General features: G+C 40.8%; 1 long non-coding RNA gene across 1 annotated transcript; it reads left to right on the forward strand.

The window, feature by feature from the left end:
* The first annotated feature begins 775 nt into the window (after nt 1-775).
* On the forward strand, nt 776-10,982 carry LOC112673357 (uncharacterized). Its single transcript, XR_003144743.1, has 3 exons — nt 776-919; nt 10,179-10,375; nt 10,589-10,982. It is a non-coding gene; the product is annotated as an uncharacterized LOC112673357 (long non-coding RNA).
* The last annotated feature ends 576 nt before the right edge of the window (nt 10,983-11,558 follow it).

Genomic DNA, 11,558 nt, shown 5'->3' on the forward strand with positions numbered 1-11,558 from the left:
ATAACCAAACAACAGTGATTTCAAGGAATGTTAATGAATAGAATATGGTGTTGGATCTCTTTCTGACCCATCTTTCATGTAGGTGCGTTTTTGTTAGAATCTCTTATCACCTGAAATAAAAACTGACATCTGAAGAAGTAAATGGAGACACTCATTCTAGATGCACTTGCACTGGCACTAAAAGTGGTACATGTTAAGAACTTAGGCTATTCTGGGCCTGTGCTCTTTTTACCCAAGGCCGAACCAGTGACAATGCCTTATCAAGCTCTCCACACCAAGCCACCCAACATACTGGGAATGTTTGATAAGATTTTGAGAAAGTGACCCTGTACAGGTGTTTTCTGTTACTTAGCAACTATTGCCCACCCTCCTTTGCTTCTGTACCCGTTTTTTTCTGCTTTATGTCTGGATGTCCAGAATGTGACCTGGAAATAAAGACTGTGTGTGATTTGTTAAGGAAGTACTCCTGAGATAACAAGGGAGTGGGGGTGGGGTATGGGGATGCAGGGTCAGGATGGGACAGATTCCCCAAGATCCTACTTAGGCAAAGTCATGCAAAGAGTACTATGATATTGTGATTGATAATAAGAAATATATACTTGGACTTTGTCCCTATTTCTAGCACAGAGCTCCTAACACTCTTGAAATTTCCCCAGTGATGAGGGAAATAAAGGTGCCTTCTGTTTATTTAATGAGGTGACTTTTGAATCCCACCTAAGAATGGGGGCTGGTTGCCACTGGAACCAATCATGTGATTAGAAGGTTGGAACTTTCAGGAAGATGGCTTCCTGACCTCTGTGTGTGTGATGAGGGGCTGGAGATTGAGTTCAATTTCCAATGGCCAATGATTTAATCAATCATACCTACGTAATGAAGCTTCTATAAAATCCCAAAAGGACAGGATTCAGAAAGTTTCCTGGTAGGTGAACATGCTCGAAGAGAGAGGGAATGGATGCTCTGAGACTTTCCCCCCATAACTTGCCCTGTGCATCTCTTCTATCTGGCTGTTTCTACATTGTATCCTTTTATAATAAACCACTAGTGTAGTCAGTGAAATGTTTTTTTTTAAGTTCTGTGAGCTGCTCTAGCACATTCACCAAACCCAGGGAGTTGTTGGAACCTCTGATATTTGCTGTTGATCAGAAGCATAGGTGACAATCTGGACTTCAGACTGGCTTCTGAAGTGGGGGCAGAAAGCAGTTTTGTGGGACTGAGGCTTAAACCTGGGAGATAGTGTCAGAATTGAATTGAATTGTAGGACACCCAGCTGGTGTCAGAGAAATGCTCAGTGGAGGGAAAACTCTGCACATTGGAATTGGGTACAGAATCTTAGGTCCATTTCCAGGCACTCCCCAAATGGGCTCTAGTAGCCTCTAAGAGCCACGAGTGCAGGTTCTTGTCTGGAAAAGGGCATCAATATCAGAGACCCACTAAAATAGTAAAAAGTTATCTTGGGGGACCTGGGAGAAGTACTACTGTTGTCCACTACCCATTGATGATGGAGAGCAATGTCTTGTGTGCGACTGAAGTGGGAAGTGTTCAGGAAGAATTTAGGGTATGGGGATCTCCAATCTTTGGGTGTCTTCCACATATCCTATATTCAAAGTCTGGCAAAGTGTCAGTCTTTATCAATCAGATACTTAACCCGGGTCATAGAACATGTTAATACTGGGAGTTTGACCCATGCTGCAATTCAGCAGTGCATATGAGCATTTTCAGACTTGCTTTCCAATGGACTCATTGTGTCAGCACTCAGCAGGAAGGGCATCCTTCAGTAGGTCACACTGTGTTTCCAAAGGTCTGCTTCCAGCTGCACCAGATACAGATACAGTAATCATTCTTCAGCCACTGGAAATGCCCCACTGTCTTGAATTCATCTGATCCCTGCAACCCTGTTCTTCCTATCTTTAAACTATTCTGTGGCTACCCAAACTCTCAAAGCATGACCTGCAGAGGTGGTCTGAGTCACAAAGAACCACAAACAGTAGCTTAATGTCACATCGCATTATTGTTTAAAATGGAATCTATCCTAAGTTACAAAGACTCTCTCACATACCTGATCGCCTATTCCAAACACCCTCTGCCTCTTATGAGTGTCTGCTTCCATGCAATCCCACTCATGGCACTGATACTTGTTATAGCAAATATCTTTGGTTACAAGGAACAGAGGCTCACTTGAATGAACAAGGAACAAGAGGATTTATTGTAACTTACTATGATGCAAAGTTGAACTTGGAATGATATTCAAAGCTACCAGGAATTTTTGAACTCTCTTAGAATCCTGGCTTTTCTCTTTACCTCTCCTCTGTTTTTCTCCCATTTGTTGATTCTAGTTGTTAATTCTCTCTGTGTTTTTCTCACTCATTAGTTTTTGCCTATTTATGGTTTCTGATCTCTTATACCTTCAGTTTGAATTGGCTCATCATGACCATATATTTTTTGTTTCCCCTGATGTGAGGCAGATTATTTCCATTCTTTTGTGATACAGAGGTTTGAAAAGTGCTTGCATGTTATTATGGCTTGTCTTTTATTGCTCTTGGGACTCTTTGGCCACCCTATCAATGACCCTGAGTTAGTCTGCTGGAGGATAACCAAGGACCTTTGCCAATTGCCTACCAACCTCCTGTCACAGGAGTGAGGCCATCCTGGACTACCTAGCACAGCTGATCCCCCAGCTGACTGCAGTAGTGCAAGTGAGCTCAAGCAGGAGCAGCTGAAGAGCCATGCCGCTGAGCTCAGCTCAGATCCTTAGCCCAGAATGACGAACTGCTATGATTGCTGTTTTAAGCCACTAAGATTTGGAGCTATTTGTTACCCTGCAAAAGCAAATTGATACACCAAGCAAATCAGGGACCGAACCTAATATCGTGATATAACCCTCTCATAGGGAGGGGAAGCATTTATTTGGAAAAAGCAATACTACCTACTACAACATCTGTTTTTCATATGACACAGGGCCGTCCTTAGTTGTAGAGCTTGTATCTTGTTTATTAGTATCATCACTCTGCACAATAAGTGGAATCTAGTATGTGTGCTCAAATAAAAGGGGGTATGTCAAAATGAAAAAAGGGCATTATCTGTCCTCAAGCTGCCTACTGTCTAGATATGGAGATAAGAAACACATCCAAATAATGACCTCAGGAAACAGAATAAAAAGTGCCATGGAAAGTGCTAAGTTCCACCGAGGCAGATGGCAAAGCAAGTATTTCCATCTGGAGGGAAGATAAAGTGAAGAAAATCCAGGAGGACTGCTTGTAAGTCATAACATTTAAGCTTGGCTTGAAGGATGGACAGAGTTTTAAAAGGAGCTGGTAAATAAGACAGTCAATGTTAATTGTGTGAGAAACAAATAAAAAAGCTAAAAAGTTACTGCTCCTGTTTGGGATAAGGCAAAAATCCTGATTTGCTTGAAGCATAATGTGATGTAGATGGAGTTAAGATGAGAAAGGGAGAGCATTTCTAGACTGAGTTGAAGTTTAATGAATGACTCTTATAAACTTCAGGAGCAGCCAAATGTGTCAACATATTGTTATACTGCCATGGGACAGAATATTTGTAATCAACAAAAAAATTGTCTTACAAACATGTTTAATGACATAGGTTATAATTAAATGGCTAAATATAATATAAATTCACAGCCTAGTTTTATTAAATCATATACAAATTTAACTGCTTATGATCCTTAAGCTTAAGACTTTAGTAGATATGATTAAACCACTAATTAGAGTGGTGATGAATTGGTGATAGTATAATTTTGTCAGACACTATTCTAAGTGCTCTATATGCATTAGCTCATTTATTTATCATAATAACCGCATGAGGTAGATGCTGTTGTCACCCATCTCTAGCTAACATGGCGAATAGCACGGCTTGTAGGTTGTAATCCCAAAGTAGCTTTATTTGTGCCATGGCTTCTTGACCTTTATTCTTTTGGACTCATTCTCTTCTTGTCCACAGATGAAAATTAAGGTGTCTTATGCATTTTCTGGCCACTTTCATGTAATATAATGCCATCTAGTCAATAATTAATATGTGTAGTTCAGGTTGTAATCAGTACTTTACACATGATTGTTGGTTATATTTTTTTCCGCTTCTCAGTCTGGGAGAGTGAGCTCTAGGATATAGATGGAAAGAGTTGGATTGGGGGTGGGGTGGAGGAAGAGGCAGGAAAGTTGATATTTGGTAACTGGATAACGTGGAGAGCTGGTGTCAGCACTCTCTGCATCAGTATGTTTTAAGGCTGCCCGTTTTCCTCAAGGGCAGTACTTGTGGGTTCTCACTTGCTTGGGGATTTGCCACCTTTGATTCCCTTATTACTGATGAAAGCATCTCTCTTCAGATGGTCCCTTACGACTCCTTCCTCACCCAAAAGGCATCTGATTGTATCTCTACCTTCTTTCATCTTTTTGCTTCTCCGGATGACTCCCAGGAAGCTTCTAGAATAATCCCGTCATGGCACTCTTTCATGGATGGTGCATGAGACACATTCATACATCCTTTGTCCTTCCAGACTCTGGGAGTGAATGTTCCCAGCGCAGCCACCTCAAGTTGCTTCTTCCATTAGAACATCTGACTTGTACCTTGCACATTAGGGTCTCTGGCTCAGGCCAGACCCGTCCACTGAGTCTCCATGGCTGCTGGAGACCTCACCGTGTTCTCTGACTTCTCTATAAAGGCTGCTTCCTTGACTTCCAGTTAAACGGGAACACCCAACTCTTTCTCCATTGTGAGCATGGAGGACTTGGAGCAGCAATAGCTCTAAAAAATGTGCTCCTGGGCAGCCCAGGTGACTCAGCGGTTTGATGCCTGCCTTCAGCCTGGGGTGTGATCCTGGAGACCCTGGATCAAGTCCCACGTCGGGCTCCCTGCATGGAGTCTGCTTCTCCCTCTACCTGCATGGAGTCTGCTTCTCCCTCTACCTCCCTCTACCTCTACCTTCTCCCTCTACCTGTCTCTGTGTCTCTCATGAATAAATAAATAAAATCTTTAAAATAAAATAAATAAAAATGTGCTCCCTTTTCTTTGATAGCCTCCAACCCTTACATTTCACTTTTGTGGGTGAACAATTAAGAGTGATATAGCAGTATCAACTACTTCTTTCACAAAACCTACATCATGGTTTTGCAACTCATTTGGAAGGAGCATGATTGTCTTGGGCTGAGGCCCACTAGAATATTTTGTTAGATCCCATTTTTTTAAAAATGGGCCCAGTGGAAAAGGAGGATGAAATAGCCTGTTAAAGGTTAAGGGGTTAAATAAATAAATAAATAAATAAATAAATAAATAAATAAATAAATGTTAAGGGGTAGAAGGTAGAATTCCAATCTGGATAATTTGGTTTCAGAACCTGGACTCTAAATTCCTCTGCTGAACTGTCCCATACACATATACACATATGCAAAGGATGAGTCTGGGATAAACTTACCAAGATGTTAAACAGATTATATATATATATATATATATATATATATATATATATATATATATATATATATATATAATTTATTTCAGAGAGAGAGAAAGAGTGCACGGGGAGGGGCAGAGGGAAAGGGAAAGAGAGAATCCTTAAGCAGGCTCCTCACTGAGAGGGGAGCCTGAAAAGGATCTTGATTCCAGGACTCTGAGACCATGACCTGAGCTGAAAGCAAGAGCTGGTTGCCCAACCAAGTGAGCCACCCAGGTGCCCCATAAACATATATTTTTGAAGAGAGGGAGTAATTTTGTATTTCCCTCTATATGTTTGTCTATGTATTACACATTTTCATATCTGCATAATGGGAAAAGTTATATTTTAAAAATTACTCTGGCAAAAACATTCAGTGGAAGTTTGGTATGATGAGAAATTGGAGATGGGAATAGTAGATAAGACAATGTCAAAGTAATCAAGAAATAAGAATACAGCAATATCGATTATAATAAAACTAACAGAGAATTTGCTGAGCACTCTATGTCATTCCAACTTGATCCCCTCAACAGCTGACTGTACAGGTACTCCTGTTATTCTAAATTTAGAGTTAAGCACAGAGTTGTCTGACCCTCTCCATAGATTGCAAATACCCTGAGGGTAAGAACCAATTGTGTTCGTATTTTTTCTCAGTGCCTAGGAGAGAGTTGGGGCATTGCATGTGCTCAGTACACATTTGCTGAACTAGAGAGGGCAAGGTGATGGTACTTGGAAGCTGAACTGATGGGAACAACTAAGTGGGAGGACTCTGTGATGAAACCAGGCAGTTAGTGGATCATAGAACCAGTGATGGCTACTACCACATTTGCAACCAAATCCCCATCAAAACTCATACACAAAAAAGAAGACTAAATAAAATTTTAAATCGTTTGGGTAAGAAAATTAGGGAGCAGCCTGAAGTGAAGATAGTTTTAAAAATGCATGGCCAAAGGTTAAATTTAGTGGACCACCAATTTGGTCTGAATTTTGTGGTGGCCAAAACAAAGAAAGAAACTGGGCTAGATAATTATACCACATGATTCATTATTTAATAAAGACTCAGTTCTTTAGGTTTCAATTGTCCCAGGTACTAAAATCAGAAACAATCCCACCCCTTTGTCCTACCCATGCAATCCATAGAGTGTCCTCAACAAAGTCCTTACAGCAGATACAAGCACAAGTATTATAAAGATTTTTTACATGATTTCCTCCAAGATACACTGATGGCATAATGCCAATGCACAACCTAGTAGGAGCTGCTCTGGGAGAATGAAAACAATTCAGTCCTAGGACATAGCTCTCTGCCACCTGGTATTACTACAGAAAGATATTTTAGAGAATGTGGGCAATGGATGGATGGCATAACGTTCAGGCAGTCTTCTGTAAATATTGTTTCTTTTAATCAAGGCTTTGATAAATATTGAGTGGCAGGGAGTTCAAGGTTGCCTGGAGTAGTTTGAATGCAGCTATTCACTATGTTAGCTAAACACAGACTTCAGCAGTCAGTCTAGCTGAGGGTTACGCTTCTAGGCAGTTTGATGAGTTTGACAAGGACAATTGTCTATATTTGTGGCAATCAATCACTGCCACAGTACTGCTGTGTAACAAATCCTCCCACAGCCCATTGGCTTAAAACAATGATCATTTATTCTCAAAATGTCTAAGGTGGCTGGTCAACTGTGTGTAGCCCTGGGCAAGCAATTTGTCTAGCTCTTCTTTACATCTCCCCTCCTTACTTGATTGGTGGATTAGCTGGCTTATGTTTTTCTCACACCATTCATAGAAATGTTAGGAGACGAGGCTTACTACACAAGGACACTATACACTTTTGCTTCTTTCATGTCCATTAATCTTCCATTGATCAAACTAAGTCACATGTCCAAGCCCAATACCAATGGGATGAGGAGGTGCACACTGTCACCATGGGAAGAGAGTCAATAATGTTCACTCTAGTTAATAATCCAAACCATCACATTCCACTAAAATTGGCCACATTGATGAGAAAGGCTTAAATTGAAATGACTGACGAAACCAAATATGGCAAGAAAATGGAAAAACTGGAATTCTCAAATACTTCCTGTGGGAATATAAAATAGTACAACTACTTTGGAAAAAGGTTTTAAAAGTTAAATGATCAACTACTATGATCTACTACTAGGTATTTACTCAAGAGAAATAAAAATATATAATCACACAAAGACTTGTACAGGAATGTTTGTAGTGACTTTATTCATAATAGCCCCAGAGTAGAAGCAACCCAAATATTGATCAACAGGAAAATGGATAATTAAATTGTGGTATATTTACACAATGAGATGTTACTCAGAAATGGAAGGGACAAACTCTTAATATATGCAACAAGGATAAAGCTCAAAAACATTACGTTGAGTGAAAGGAGCTAGACACTAAAAAAAAAGAATACATACTGTCTGAATACATTTATATCAAGTTGAAGAACACACAAAATTAATCTAAAGTAATGGAAATCAGACCCGTGGTTTCCTTTGACTGGAAGTGATATGAGGGAAATTTGGGGGGTGGGTATGAGAAATGCTCTCTGTCTTAGCTGAGATTCTCTTTATGGGGGTGTATACACTTGTCAATACTCATCAAATTGTTTACTTAAAAGTATGCATTTCAGTGTATGTAAATTTACTTTACTTAAAAGAAACAAACCAAAAAACAAAAAGTGGAACTTAGGGTTTGGTCCGGCACATACAGACTAGACTACCGAGACCAGATTTTTTTATGTGTTGAACCTGGCTTACCAAGTGTGAATGCCCAGCCATAATCAAACTCGTCAGAAGATGCCCAATTGCTGGTCAATCCTGGGTAAATTATACTCTTCAAACAAACTGGCTGTAAAATGTCTTTCCTTGCAATTGTCTTACTGGGGGCTTCTGGAAAAGCTGAGCCTGAGCCAAGGATGTGAATGCAGGTGGCTTACCTGGGAGATAAGTTCAGGCAGCAAGAGTGAGGAAGCAGGGAGAGTGAGTCTGGGGAGAAGGAGGAGAGCAAACACGTCAGTGCTATCACCTTCTACAAATTAGCTGTTTAAAGAGAGTGGAGGGGCTGATGTTAGTGCCCAATAGATGCCCCAACTGCTGTGAGGATTGTCTTCTTCTCTGAGTGCAGTTTCCTCTTCTTCAGGAAACTCTCCTCAGCACACAGAACACTTTGCCCAAGAAATACACCCAGGGTGGCTTGTGGTCAATGGTTGACTGATATGATGACATAAGAAGCCAGTCCCCTTGCCTAAAGATGGGACCGATTGGTAGAATTCATTCTTTAGAGCTCCTTGTGGAATGTGGTTGAAGCTGGTCTTCACTAGAAGCTGTGTCCTGACTTAGCTGTCCTCTCCTGCTCCCATCTGTCCCCTTTTCTTGAGGGTGCAACCTGCATAAATCACTGAAACAAGAATCCTCCTCTCAGGCTCTGCTTCTAGGGAATTCAACCTAAGATAGGTGGTGTTATGGGTTGAATTGTGTCCCCTTCAAAAGATACATTGAAGTTCTAATCCCCATCTCCCTGTACTTGGGTATATGTCTTTATTTGGAAATAAGGTCTTTGCAGATGTAATCATGTTAAGATGAGGTCCTTAGAAAGGACTCTAATCAAGAGTGACTGGTGTTTTTATAAGAAGAGGAAAACACCATGTGAAGACGGAGACACACAAGGGGAGATGAAGCATATTGGGGTGTCACAGCAACAAATCAACAAACACCAGCAACTGCTTGCCACCACCAGAAACTGGGAAGAGACAAGAAAGGAAGGCTGCTACCCAAAAGGAGCCTGGCCCTGCTGGCACTTTAATTTTGTGCTTTTGCCTCCAGAACTGTGAGGGAATAGACATTTCTATTGTCCTAAGCCACCCGGTCAGTGTGTTACGGCCACTCTAGGAAACTAAGAGTAGTCCTGACACTCAGTTTTAAGATTCTGCTTTGATGCAAGTTTCACTAGGAAGAGGGGGTGCTAAGCAGGAGCAGCCAGCCCTCAAATCATGTCTTTCCATAGTCTCCAGTGAAAAGTAGAAAAGAATCAAAAGACTGGGAAGAAACATCTCTTTGATTAACTGAAAAGGCTTGCCAGAGGGGTGAGTTTGGGGTGCTCTGGCCCCCTGAACCCGCTCATATACAGTAGACTCCTTCCATTTGTCTGAGTCTTATTCTTTCTTGATCTACTGATAAAAGATGATTTCTTTTCCTTGTTGCCCCATCCACTCACTACCTTCATTTCCATCCATTACTTAAAAATAAATTCTTTAGCAAGAACGAAGGGAAGGAAGGGTAGACTTTAGTACCTACCAACTTGAAGATATAGTTTTGTTTCAGTGGAAGGACAACTCAGAGTGATCAGTGTTGACTCTTGGTTTGTGCTTTATTCTCATTATCCTTACCATCAGCAAATAATGGAAGGAAGCCAGAATGGTGTCTACAACCATAAAGTCTCCAAAATCCAACCAGCTCTATTAGTAGAAATTAGTTTGAATCTACTGCTAAAAATTTAATTCATATAAACCCATGAGCTGATCCTTAAGAATAAAAGAATACATTATGGATTGTTTTTCAAAATTCATGTCTGTGCTCTTCACCTGCTCAAACTATCTCTGGCAGGTTTCTGTATATGTGCATTTCTAAATGGCCACTGGGGATGAAGTTTAAGGAGACACTCATTGGAGTAAAGTACAAATAATTCCAAACCTGTTTTTAACCTTCCTGGTCTTCCTCCTTGACAGGCAAATCAACAGTGAAATTACTGATGTGCCATGACCTTCACTTGCAGTTCAGTGCTCCAGAGGCTGAGTCTGGGTTTGGAAGGACAATGAGTGACGAGCCAGAAGATTGCAAAAAATGTAGGCAGGAAGAGAAAGCAATACCACTATACAAAGCATAAATGATAGAGCATTGTGGCTTTGTGAAATGCAATAAAATAGTAAGTGAATTCTGGGGGCGGTGTGAACTGGTACAACCTTCTGGAGAAGTGTTTCGCAGTATCTACTAAAACTGAACATACGCATGCCCTGTAACCGAAATTCCACTCCTAGATGTGTACCCAAGAAACAAATACCTCTGTCCAGCAATAGGTTCAGAGTAGCTTTATTCATTAAAATCTCAAACTTAAACAGTTCATCTTGTCCACCGACAGGAGAGTGTGAAGACAGATGAGGGCATATTGCATACAACAGCATCTGACACAGCAGTGAAAATAAATAAATCGCCACTACACACAGCACCATGGATGAACCCCACAAGCACAGTGTGAAGCAGAAGAAAGCTAGATACAAAAGATGACCTGTGATTGCATTGATATACAAATTTCAACACAGATGAATACTCTGCTGCTGAGGTCAGGATAATACTTTTTCATGGTGAAGGGAGGGTGTTGGGGTGTGAAGAAGGTTTGAGGGGCTAAGTGCTGACTGCATGGTGTGTTCACTTGTGAAAATTCACTGGGTTGAAACTTGTCATTTGTGCACCTCCTTCATATTTGCTAAAACAATAAAACTCCACAAAAAAAAGAAAGGCAAGTGGAAATTCATCATCTTACTTTTGCACACACACACACACCCCTTGATAAAGCATCTTCCATGTGGCTCTAAAACAGGCTGGAAATGATTGAATAAAGAACACAAGTTAATGTCCTCTGACTGCAAATCTTTATGAAAGAGTGATGCTTGCACGTTATGAAACATACCTGTCTTCAACATCCAGCTGTCACGCGATTGGGACAGTATAGTGTAGTGCAGAGTCACTTCTGAAAGACACAGCAGGACCAACTCCAGCTTTATAATTTAAGAATACCAAGAAGGCTGAATCAGAGAGGATTCTCAGATTGGTTTTCTTAAGAGTTTGCTATTATCCTGGAGGTTTGCAGAGCAATGCCCCCCACCATAAACATAAAAGGAAAAGATTTTTAAAGATATTTAATTTATTTATTTATTTATTTATTTATTTATTTATTTATTTATTTGAGACAGAGAGGCAGAGACACAGGCAGAGGGAGAAGTGGGCCCCCTGCAGGGAGCCCGATGTGGGACTTGATCCCAGGACCCCAGGATCATGACCTGAGCCAAAGGCAGACACTCAACTGCTGAGCCACCCAGGTATCCCTAAAA

The sequence above is a fragment of the Canis lupus genome, chromosome 24 (genome assembly GCF_003254725.2).
Source record: "Canis lupus dingo isolate Sandy chromosome 24, ASM325472v2, whole genome shotgun sequence".
Classification (NCBI taxonomy): Eukaryota; Metazoa; Chordata; class Mammalia; order Carnivora; family Canidae; genus Canis; species Canis lupus.